Source organism: Schistocerca gregaria, chromosome 4, assembly GCF_023897955.1.
Source record: "Schistocerca gregaria isolate iqSchGreg1 chromosome 4, iqSchGreg1.2, whole genome shotgun sequence".
Classification (NCBI taxonomy): domain Eukaryota; kingdom Metazoa; phylum Arthropoda; class Insecta; order Orthoptera; family Acrididae; genus Schistocerca; species Schistocerca gregaria.
In genome coordinates, this window is record NC_064923.1 from 791,067,360 (window position 1) to 791,078,389 (window position 11,030).

At 37.1% G+C, this 11,030-nt stretch overlaps 1 protein-coding gene across 1 annotated transcript in view; it reads right to left on the reverse strand.

Moving 5' to 3' along the window:
- LOC126267940 (sentrin-specific protease 1-like) overlaps nt 1-10,649 on the reverse strand; it is a 94,610-nt gene extending 83,961 nt beyond the window's left edge. The window contains exon 1 of the mRNA XM_049973253.1: nt 10,589-10,649. The gene's annotated coding sequence lies outside the window, so the exon portion shown is untranslated. The remainder of the gene's footprint in view (nt 1-10,588) is intronic.
- Between the last annotated feature and the right edge of the window lie 381 nt (nt 10,650-11,030).

The following is an 11,030-nucleotide window of genomic DNA, read 5'->3' on the forward strand; positions in this document are numbered from 1 at the left end:
ATTATAGTGAGATGTTGAATGATGATGTGGGCAGCAAAGAGATGAACTTACTATAATGTGTATTGAACCAGAAGTAAGACCTACAAACAAGTAGAGGGTTCAACATTCTATTGGATTCATTATGTGGTGATAATGATAATGCTTACACCAGGTGTCTGTCTCATTTTTCATGTTTCCTGAGGCAGTCAAACTCTTCTCCTATCCTATCTGTAGTTTATAAGTGAATCAGGAACATTCTTTCTTTGACTGTCATGTGATTTGGTACAGCAGCATACTTTAGTATAGGCATATTTTAGAGAAAGTTTCTCCAGTGTATCTATCGGGTGATCAAAAACTCAGTATAACTTTGAAAACTGAATAAATCACGGAATAATGTAGATAGAGGGGTACAAATTGACACGCATGCTTGGAATGACATGGGGTTATATTAGAACCAAAAAATACAAAAGTTCAAAAAATGTTCGATAGATGGCGCTTCATCTGATGAGAATAGCAATAATTAGCATAACAAAGTAAGACAAAGGAAAGATGATGTTCTTTACAGGAAATTCTCAATATGTCCACCATCATTCCATCATTCCTCAACAATAGCTGTAGTCGAGGAATAATGTTGTGAACAGCACTGTAAAGCATGTCCTGAGTTATGGTGAGGTATTGGTGTCGGATGTTGTCTTTCAGCATTCTTAGAGATGTCAGTTGATCACAATACACTTGCAACTTCAGGTAACCCCAAAGCTAATAATCGCATGGACTGAGGTCTGGGGACCTGGGAGGCCAAGCATGATGGAAGTGGTAGCTGAGTACATGATCATCACCAAACGAAGCTCACAAGAGATATTTCACGTGTCTAGCAATATGGGGTGGAGTGCCATCCTGCATAAACTTCGTACGTTCCAGCACGTGTTTATTAGCCAGGCTGGGGATGTTGCAGTTCCATAACATATCAATGTATCTCTCACCCATCATGGTAGCAGTTACAAAACCAGAATCATGCATTTCCTTGAAGAAAAAAGGACCAATAACAGTAGATGTGGTAAATCCAACCCATACCATGACTTTCTTGTCGTGCAATGGAGTTTCCACAACAGTCCTAGGATTTTTGATAGCCCAAATTCTGCAGTTGTGGGCACTGACAGACACTCAGAGTGTGAAATGAGCTTTGTCAGCCCACAACACGTTACTCAACCAATTGTCATCTTCTGCTATCTTTTGAAACACCCACACCACAATTGTCCTCTGCTTCACTAAATCGCCAGGTAACAGTTCTTGATGCCAATGGATTTTGTATGCATAGCATCGGAGGGTACACCTAAGTGCCAACCAAACAGTAGTGTATGAAATGTCAGTGCAACGCGCAACTGCATGAGCACTGACTTCCCCACACATAGACGAACCCGCTACAGTTTCCATTTCTTCTTGAACTTTCTCAGCAGCAATACGCCTTGTGCTCAGTTGGACGCTATGGGATCTATTGTCTAAACAACCTGTGGCTTTGAACTTCAAAATCATTCTTGCCACAGCTGCATTTGTCAACGGACCTATACCCCTTTGAATCCGTTTCCTATGGAGATAGGATCATAATGCTGAACTAGAAAATGCCCCATTCTGATAATACAGCTTCACTAAAAGCACCTTTTCAGGTAACATCAACATGCTGCAACTGCTGGTGCATGTGATTCTCTCTCTCATTACAGCTCCTTTTATACACTATTGTAATGTGCAGTCACTGATGTTTTGCTGTTCAGCACCATCTTTTGGACATTTTGGGAGCTTTCTCATAAAACTGCATTTCATTCCAAGCATGTGTGTCAATTTTTACCTCTCTATCTACATTATTCCGTGGTTTATTAACTTTTCAAATTTATACTGACTTTTTGATCACCCGGTATGCATATATTATATTAGGTGTGAGTGTGTGTGTGTGTGTGTGTGTGTGTGTGTGAGAGAGAGAGAGAGTGAGTGTGTGCATGTGCATGTGCGTGTCTACTGCTGACAAAGGCCTTACTGGCTGAAAGCTAAAATTGTGTGAATCTTTTTGTTGTGCCTATCACGACTCGGCATCTCCTCTATATGGTGAGTAGTAACTTTCCTTCTCTGGCATTGTTATATTAGGTTATGTTAGAGACAAGTAAGGGAGTAAGAGGATGGAAGAAAGTAAAGTTATTTCCCTGTTACCAAGCTTTTTCACACCTCTATTTTACCAAGTGGGGTATTTGGACTGCCCCAAAGAGTTTTGTGTTTTATTGTAATATTTGTTCTCAGATTTCGTTATTTCCTTTGAATGGTTTTATTTAGTATTGAAACACAGCTTTTCAGGCAATTGGAAGTATTTAATCAGATCACAGATAAGAAGTATAATTTTTTTTTATCTTTCACTAAATTCAGTACTCAATGAACAGAAAATTAATAATCTATGTACCTCAACAGTCAGTGCAGTAAAATAACACAAAACTTTTTTCAACTTTTCAGTCAAGTACATTTTTACACTGCATGCACTTCACGGTAACAATTTCTTCTCTGTGTATATTACAAACAGGTTTCTTGCACATTGCACAACAGAATCTTGTTTTCCTATCTTAGTTTCTCTTGCAATCTTGACATTGTTGTGGCGTTGATAACTTGGAACACTGGCTCTGGATCACTACTGCAGGAATTGCAATACCACAAGCTTTCAGTAAATCTTTTACATCTTTATGAAGACCGTTGATATTTTTGGCTCTTTCTTCCATGTTGCATTTGCCGAGTCTAAACGCCAGTTCAGTCGTGAAGAGTTTACGTTGTCTTCTGTTGTTGTTCTGCCGTTCAGGAAATCTTTGAGTGTAAAGAAAATATCCGTTCAGTGACGCAGTATCTATCATGTCAATGAAGATTCTTAGTGGCCACTGCCTCATTCCTCTAACACAACTGAATTCTCTTGTCATTTTGTCCCCATTATCTACAGAACCTATGGTGTTGTTTAGTGCAGTATGATTTCGGTTTTGTGTTCACTTCATTCACCACTCACTTGTCTCTCATTATGCCGAGTGGAGAGTAGTATTACTGCCTTTCCCTTCTTTAGAACATAGGAAACTAGGGTCAAGTCATTTGTGAAACCAAACATTGAAGAGTGACCTACTACTCTCTTTCTGTTTGGCAAGAATTTCTTCAGGATCTCTTTCTTATTGGAAACCAACCAATGTCATGTTTTGATTTAGTACTTCAGCAGCCAATGGAAAACTGGTTAAAAATTATCAGTTGTTAACCATGACCGTTATTCAGAAATGGTTCCATCAGATCCAAAACAGCTCTCTACCCTTGATTCACTTCCCGAGTACTGTCCACCATTCCTGTGTAAATTTGGATCCATAATAAGTAAGGTTTTCACATCAGCACAAGCCAAATTTTAATGCCGTACTTGCGGCTTGCTCTTCTTATAAACCATAAAAGGGCAGTTTCCTCGGTACATTGCTAAACATTCATCAATTGTCACATATTCATAGGGACAGAAGTTCTTGCACAAGTTAATTTGAAATTTGTCGAACACTAACCTGATGGCTTGTATCTTGTTCTTGGCTTCTTCAATTCTCTGAGCTCTTATGTCTCTGTTGTCAATTGCAAGAATTTCAGTATGGACAAAAATCAATTTCTTGACATTGTTGTCATTGTAGTCTTCAGTCCTGAGACTGGTTTGATGCAGCTCTCCATGCTACTCTATCCTATCCTTCTGAATCTGCTTAGTGTATTCATCTCTTGGTCTCCCTCTACCATTTTTACCCTCCACGCTGCCCTCCAAAACTAAATTGGTGATCCTTTGATGTCTCAGAACATGTCCTACCAACTGATCCCTTCTTCTATTCAAGTTGTGCCACAAGCTCCTCTTCTCCCCAATTCTATTCAATACCTCCTCATTAGTTATGTGATCTACCCATCTAATCTTCAGCATTCTTCTGTAGCACCACATTTTGAAAGCTTCTGTTCTCTATTTATTGTTCACGTATCACTTCCATACATGGCTACACTCCATACAAATGCTTTCAGAAACGACTTCCTGACATTTAAATCTATACCCGATGTTAACAAATTTTTCTTCTTTAGAAACAACTTCCTTGCCATTGCCAGTCTACATTTTATATCCTCTCTACTTCTACCATCATAAGTTATTTTGCTCCCCAAATAGCGAAATTCCTTTACTACTTTAAGTGTCTCATTTCCTAATCTAATACCATCTGAATCACCCAACTTAATTCAGCTACATTCCATTATTCTTGTTTGCTTTTGTTGATGTTCACCTTATATCCTCCTTTCAAGACACTATCCATTCCGTTCAACTGCTCTTCCAAGTCCTTTGCTGTCTCTGACAGAATTACAATGTCATTGGCAAACCTCAAAGTTTTTATTTCTTCTCCATGGATTTTAATACCTACTCCAAACTTTTGTTTCCTTTATGGCTTGCTCAATATACAGATTGAATAACATTGGGGATAGGCTACAACCCTGTCTCACTCCCTTCCCAACCACTGCTTCCCTTTCATGCCCCTTGACTCTTGTAACTGCCATCTGGTTTCTGCACAAATTGTAAATAGCCTTTCACTCCCTGTATTTTACCCCTGCCACCTTCGGAATTTGAAAGAGAGTATTCAATACAACATTGTCAAAAGCTTTCTCCAAGTCTACAAATGCTAGAAATGTAGGTTTGCCTTTCCTTAATCTTGCTTCTAAGATAAGTCGTAGGATCAGTATTGCCTCACATGTTCCAGCATTTCTATGGAATCCAAACTGATCTTCACCAAGGTCGGCTTCTATCACTTTTTCCATTCATCTTAAAGAATTCGCGTTAGTATTTTGCAGCTATGACTTACTAAACTGATAAATAGGTAATTTTCACATCTGTTAACACCTGCTTTCTTTGGGATTGGAATTATTATATTCTTCTTGAAGTCTGAGGGTATTTTGCCTGTTTCATACATCTTGCTCACCAGATGGTACAGTTTTGTCAGGGCTGGCTCTCCAAAGGCTGTCAGCAGTTCTAATGGAATGTTGTCTACTCCCGGGGCTTGTTTCGCTCAGGTCTTTCAGTACTCTGTCAAACTCTTTATGCAGTATCATATCTCCCATTTCATCTTCATCTACCACCTCCTCCATTTCCATAATATTGTCAAGTGCGTCACCCTTGTATAGACCCTCTATATACTCCTTCCACCTTTGTACTTTCCCTTTTTTGCTTAGAACTGGGTTTCCATCTTAGCTCATGATATTCATACAAGAGGTTCTCTTGTCTCCAAACGTATCTTTAATTTTCCTGTAGGCATTATCTATCTTATCCCTAGTGAGATAAGCCTCTACATCCTTACATTTGTCCTCTAGCCATTTTGCACTTCCTGTCGATCTCATTTTTGAGACATTTGTATTCCTTTTTGCCTGCTTCATTTACTGCATTTTTATATTTTCTCCTTTCATTAATTAAATTCAATATTTCTTCTGTTACCCAAGGGTTTCTACCAGCCCTCATCTTTTTAACTATTTGATCCTCTGCTGCCTTCTCTATTTCATCCCTCGAAGCTACCCATTCTTCTTCTTCTGTATTTCTTTCCCCCATTCCTGTCAATTGTTCCCCTATGCTCTCCCTCAAACTCTGTACAACCTCTGGTTTAGTCAGCTTATCCAGGTACCATCTCCTTAAATTCCCAACTTTTTGCAGTTTCTTCAGTTTTAATCTACAGTTCATAACCAATAGATTGTGGTCAGAGGCCACATCTGCCACTGGAAATGTCTTACAATTTAAAACCTGGTTCTTAAATCTCTGTCTTACCATTATATAATCTGTCTGATACCTTTTAGTATCTGCAGGATTCTTTCATGTATACAACCTTCTTTCATGATTCTTGAACCAAGTGTTAGCTGTGATTAAGTTATGCTCTTCACAAAATTCTAACAGGTGGCTTCGTCTTTCATTTCTTAGACCCAATCCATATTCACCTACTATGTTTCCTTCTCTCCCTTTTCCTACTGACGATTTCCAGTCACTCATGACTATTAAATTTTCATCTCCCTTCACTACCTGAATAATTTCTTTTATCTCATCATACATTACGTCAATCTCTTTATCATCTGCGGAGCTAGTTGGCATATAAACTTGTAGTCATGTGGTAGGTGTGGGCTTCGTATCTATCTTGGCCACAATGCGTTCACTATGCTGTTTGTGGTAGTTTACCCGTAATCCTATTTTTTTTATTCATTATTAAACCTAGTCCTGTATTTCTCCTATTTGATTTTGTATTTATAACCCTGTATTCACCTGACAAAAAGTTTTGCTCTTCCTGCCACCGAACTTCACTAATTCCCACTATATCTAACTTTAACATATCAATTTCCCTTTTTAAATTTTCTAATCTACCTGCCCAATTAAGGGATCTGACATTCCACGCTCCGATCCATAGAATGCCAGTTTTCTTTCTCCTGATAATGATGTCCTCTTGAGTAGTCCCCGCCCGGAGATCCGAATGGGGGACTATTTTACCTCCGCAATATTTTACCCAAGAGGTCGCTATCATCATTTAATCGTTCAGTAAAGCTGCATGCCCCCGAGAAAAATTACAGCTGTTGTTTCCCCTTGCTTTCAGCCATTCAAAGTACCAGCACAGCAAGTCCATTTTTAATAGTGTTACATGGCCAGATCAGTCAATCATCCAGACTGTTGCCCCTGCAACTGCTGAAAAGGCTGCTGCCCCTCTTCAGGAAGCACACATTTATCTGGCCTCTGAACAGATACCCCTCCATTGTGGTTGCTCCTACGGCGCAGCTATGTGTATCGTTGAGGCACGCAAGGTCCATGGTTCATGGGGAGGTTCTTGACATGGCCATCAGAAAAGAATGGTTGCTGAAAGGCAACACTACCTCCCCACAGATCAGAAGCACTTGTGCGATGTCCACGAGTTTGACCAGCTCCTATTAGAATTGCTAATATAGCGTACATTTCAGTTTCATTTATCTCTCTCTTAGTCATTTTGTTCGAAGAATGAGCAACATCCACAAAGAAATTACTTGTTTGGCTTCCCTGTTCATTTCTTTTACAATGATGTACACAATTTCCGATGAGATAATTAATAAAAATGACTGCTACTGATTTGATTGTTTCTGTGTCATTCACTGGGCCAGGTGTTACATTCAAAAAGTTGCGACGTCAATGCCGGCCACCTTTTGGTGGTTCACTCGAAAACTGTAGTAATCCACTTCTAGAAACAAATAAATCTCCAGCCCCTCCTCATCCTCCTCCTCCTCCTCCTCCTCCTCCTCCTCCTCCTCCAAGAGGTTCCATATATTCATTCAGTTTATTATCAATGTCCCATTCATTTTCATCATCACTGACATCAGAATTGTGTAGAATTTGCACAATCTCTTTGCTAGAAAGTCCTTTGTACATCCTTACTTGCAGATGAAATACTGACTCATGTAATGTCAGCTCAACAGTTAATGTCAAATTCAACTCAACAATAGTAACCATCAACAATAACAAACATTGGATCTATGGAAAAACTAAAGAAAGAAGATGAATGACAGATGTATTTCCCAAAATAAGAAAATAAGACGCTTCATACCTAGTGGGGTAGTCTCACATTTCCACCAATAAATGACTTGAATAACAATGATAAAGCCAAAAAAACACAGTTGTGAGTATTAATTTAATGTCAATCATTTTAGTACAAAGTCACGATACCAGAGGCACGTGGCCCTTCACGTAACATAATTATAGGGAAAAAAAAATCAACCTGGGGTAGTCAGAATACCCTGCTTGGTAATGGCAGGGTTAAAAAATTTCTTTCAAACAAAGAGGCATGGTAAACAGAGAATTAAACTCCACTAGCTAACAAGATAAGAAAAATATGTAAAATAATGGAGCTGACAGACATGATTGAGTAATGAAAAAGGTAACTGTATACAAACAAATGTGGTGTAACTGTATTGATGATTAATTTTTGAACTAGGCAACATTGGGCACTGTGTGTATTGTGTGGTTTATGACACTGCAGTTGGGAATGAGAGCTTAACAGAAAGAGTAAAATTCTAGTGAGGCACGAGTCATATAATTCTGCATCATTGGCTTAAGAGGTTATCTGCAAACTTCTATTTGTGTTCTGAGGTATTATGTGCTTGAATTGATAATACTGGGATGAACAACAATAATTTTGCTGATTAATTGATAACTATGGTGCTAGACATGTGAATATTCTGTCAGGTCAACTATTTGGTAACATTTTGTGAGGATTTAATTTAACAGTTGAATGAGAGTAGTGCTCGGAGTTGAGTAGAGAAGTGGGGTAATGATTTGGTACAACTTCCATCCCCTTAATTTTGATTTGTGTAGTAATTAAGTTGTGTGATAGTGAATATTCTTTTTTCATAGTAATGATCAGTAAGTATATGCTACTGCACATCTTGAGTTTTTGCTATTTTGAAAATGTGAAAGAGACCCATATCTTTCAAGTTCAACCAGTTTCAGACAGAGTTATGACCTAGGGTAATGTTTTGTAGTACATTGTGACTTGATTTTAAATTTTTACTAATCCCCACCTTACACCCTATGCTCAATTTTAGTGCTAATTATTGTGATGTTATGAGGACTATGTAATGTATTTGCTTATCAAGTAATGAGCATTATTTGTCATTAGTGTTAAACATTTTTTTCCTTATATTTAGAAGTAAATGTGAGTGTACTAAGATAGTGTATTTTGTCTGACTTTTTTTATGTACTGTGGCAGAGGAGAACCATCTCCAAGGGAACTGACAGCAGTGCATTTCCTTACTAACTGCCATTTGGATCTGTTGAAGGTGTGGACAACTTGAGGAAATGTGTAAAAGATCATTAAAAGAGTGAAAGTGATTGTGAAAAATACTAAACATTGAGTGTGTGAATTTTCTCTCTAAAAAGTGAACTGCAATGCGCAGTGTAATTTAACTTTCTGCAACCCATGAAGATTTATTTGTTTAAGCAACGCAGGACTTTTATAAAGTGATATGAATTTTAGAATGTAATCCTTGTTTACCCAAAAAGGACATCACTTACAATAAAGATGCTTAAATGTTATCAAAAATATAACTTGTGGATATTTTGTACAATTGTACAATACACTGTATGTAAATATTTCGTATGACGATTTTCATATATATATAAAATAAAATATATACTGTAGTTTTGGTAAGATTTTATATGTAATACAATTTCTTGTGTGTGTATTGTTAAAGCCTACATCTGGGGTCACTTATGGTCACTGAAATGCCCAGTTAGCTATTGGCAATATCTGTCTGGTCAATCCAACGAGGAGGTGATGTGATGAAGCAAGCTGAGATATTTTAACTGCCCCTCTTGTTTTGGCCATCAGTTTTAAAGAAAACAACACCAGATCTAGTTTTCTGTATGACATGAATTTCCAAATTTATGTTGACTATTCCTAGTTAGCATGTTTTGTTATAGGATGAAATCAGTAATTGTTTCTTACAAACCCTATTGTTGACTTATAAACAGGCATAAATTCTGTACTAATTACAAACATTTGGAAGAAGAAACACTGATATTTTCTACATATTTATTTGGCTCTATTCAAAAATATGTTAGCAAAGCCAGCACTTATTTCCAAAGTAATTACCAGTTTTGTCAAAAGTATTGTTTGCATAACTATATCTGTTAATTTCTTGATTTAAATAAATAATATGGCTTAACCCTCGTAATAGAAGAAACTGTTAAGAAGATAGAATTCTTCTATGTATTCAGTTAATTGAATGAAGTTGTTTCAGCTGTAATTTCTTTAACATGAACATTGAACAATGTATAGTTCCAGTGTGTATTATTTTAATGATATACAAAGGCCTGAATTTTGGTCCCAAGACAGAAACTAAAGAACTGTGCAACTAAAAAGAACTGCAAAACTATAAAAATAACTGCGAAACTATAAAAATAACTGCGAAACTATAAAAATAACTGCAAAACTATAAAAATAACTGCGAAACTATAAAAATAACTGCGAAACTATAAAAATAACTGCGAAACTATAAAAATAACTGCGAAACTATAAAAATAACTGCGAAACTATAAAAAGAACTGCGAAACTATAAAAAGAACTGCGAAACTATAAAAAGAACTGCGAAACTATAAAAAGAACTGCGAAACTATAAAAAGAACTGCGAAACTATAAAAAGAACTGCGAAACTATAAAAAGAACTGCAAACTATAAAAAGAACTGCGAAACTATAAAAAGAACTGCGAAACTATAAAAATAACTGCGAAACTATAAAAAGAACTGCGAAACTATAAAAAGAACTGCGAAACTATAAAAAGAACTGCGAAACTATAAAAAGAACTGCGAAACTATAAAAAGAACTGCAAAACTATAAAAAGAACTGCGAAATTAAAGAACTGTGAAAAGCAACTGCACAACTGTCTGCTACATCATTTAAAGCAGTCAGTGTAGAACTTTCACACCCGCCACATCCCCATTTTCCAGCCATTATAGCAACACAGTACATCGACACCAAGGACTACCAATGGAGTAGTAAAGCATACAGCAGGCAAACATCACAGGTTCAAATACCAAAAATGTGTTATAACCTTCCTTACCAGAAACCAAACTGACATCTTCATGAAGTCTACAAGAATCAAGATTTTCATCTGTGAGGTCAATGATGATAACTGCAGACTCATTCTGTGACGAATCTCCAAACATAATTTTCACAACTGGGTTTTCTTTAAATTACCTGCAAAAATTTCAAGTTAAAAATGTAAGACAGGGTACCAAAATAATTACTAATACTCATTTATCACTGAAATAATGCTGTTTATATATATGTATTTCCAAAGTACTTGTGTTTCACGTGGCAGTCCTCAAAATAGCAATTAAGATGTGAAGGGCGAAAGACTCTTTTAGTACTGAACTACCTATGTATTGTACCACTCTTTGTTGTTCAGTAACTCATTTCATGGGCAACTTGCACAGTGTAACATCATGTCATTATGTGACGAAAAATGTGTGGCTTAATGTGAGGAAGTGGTGAAGATTTTC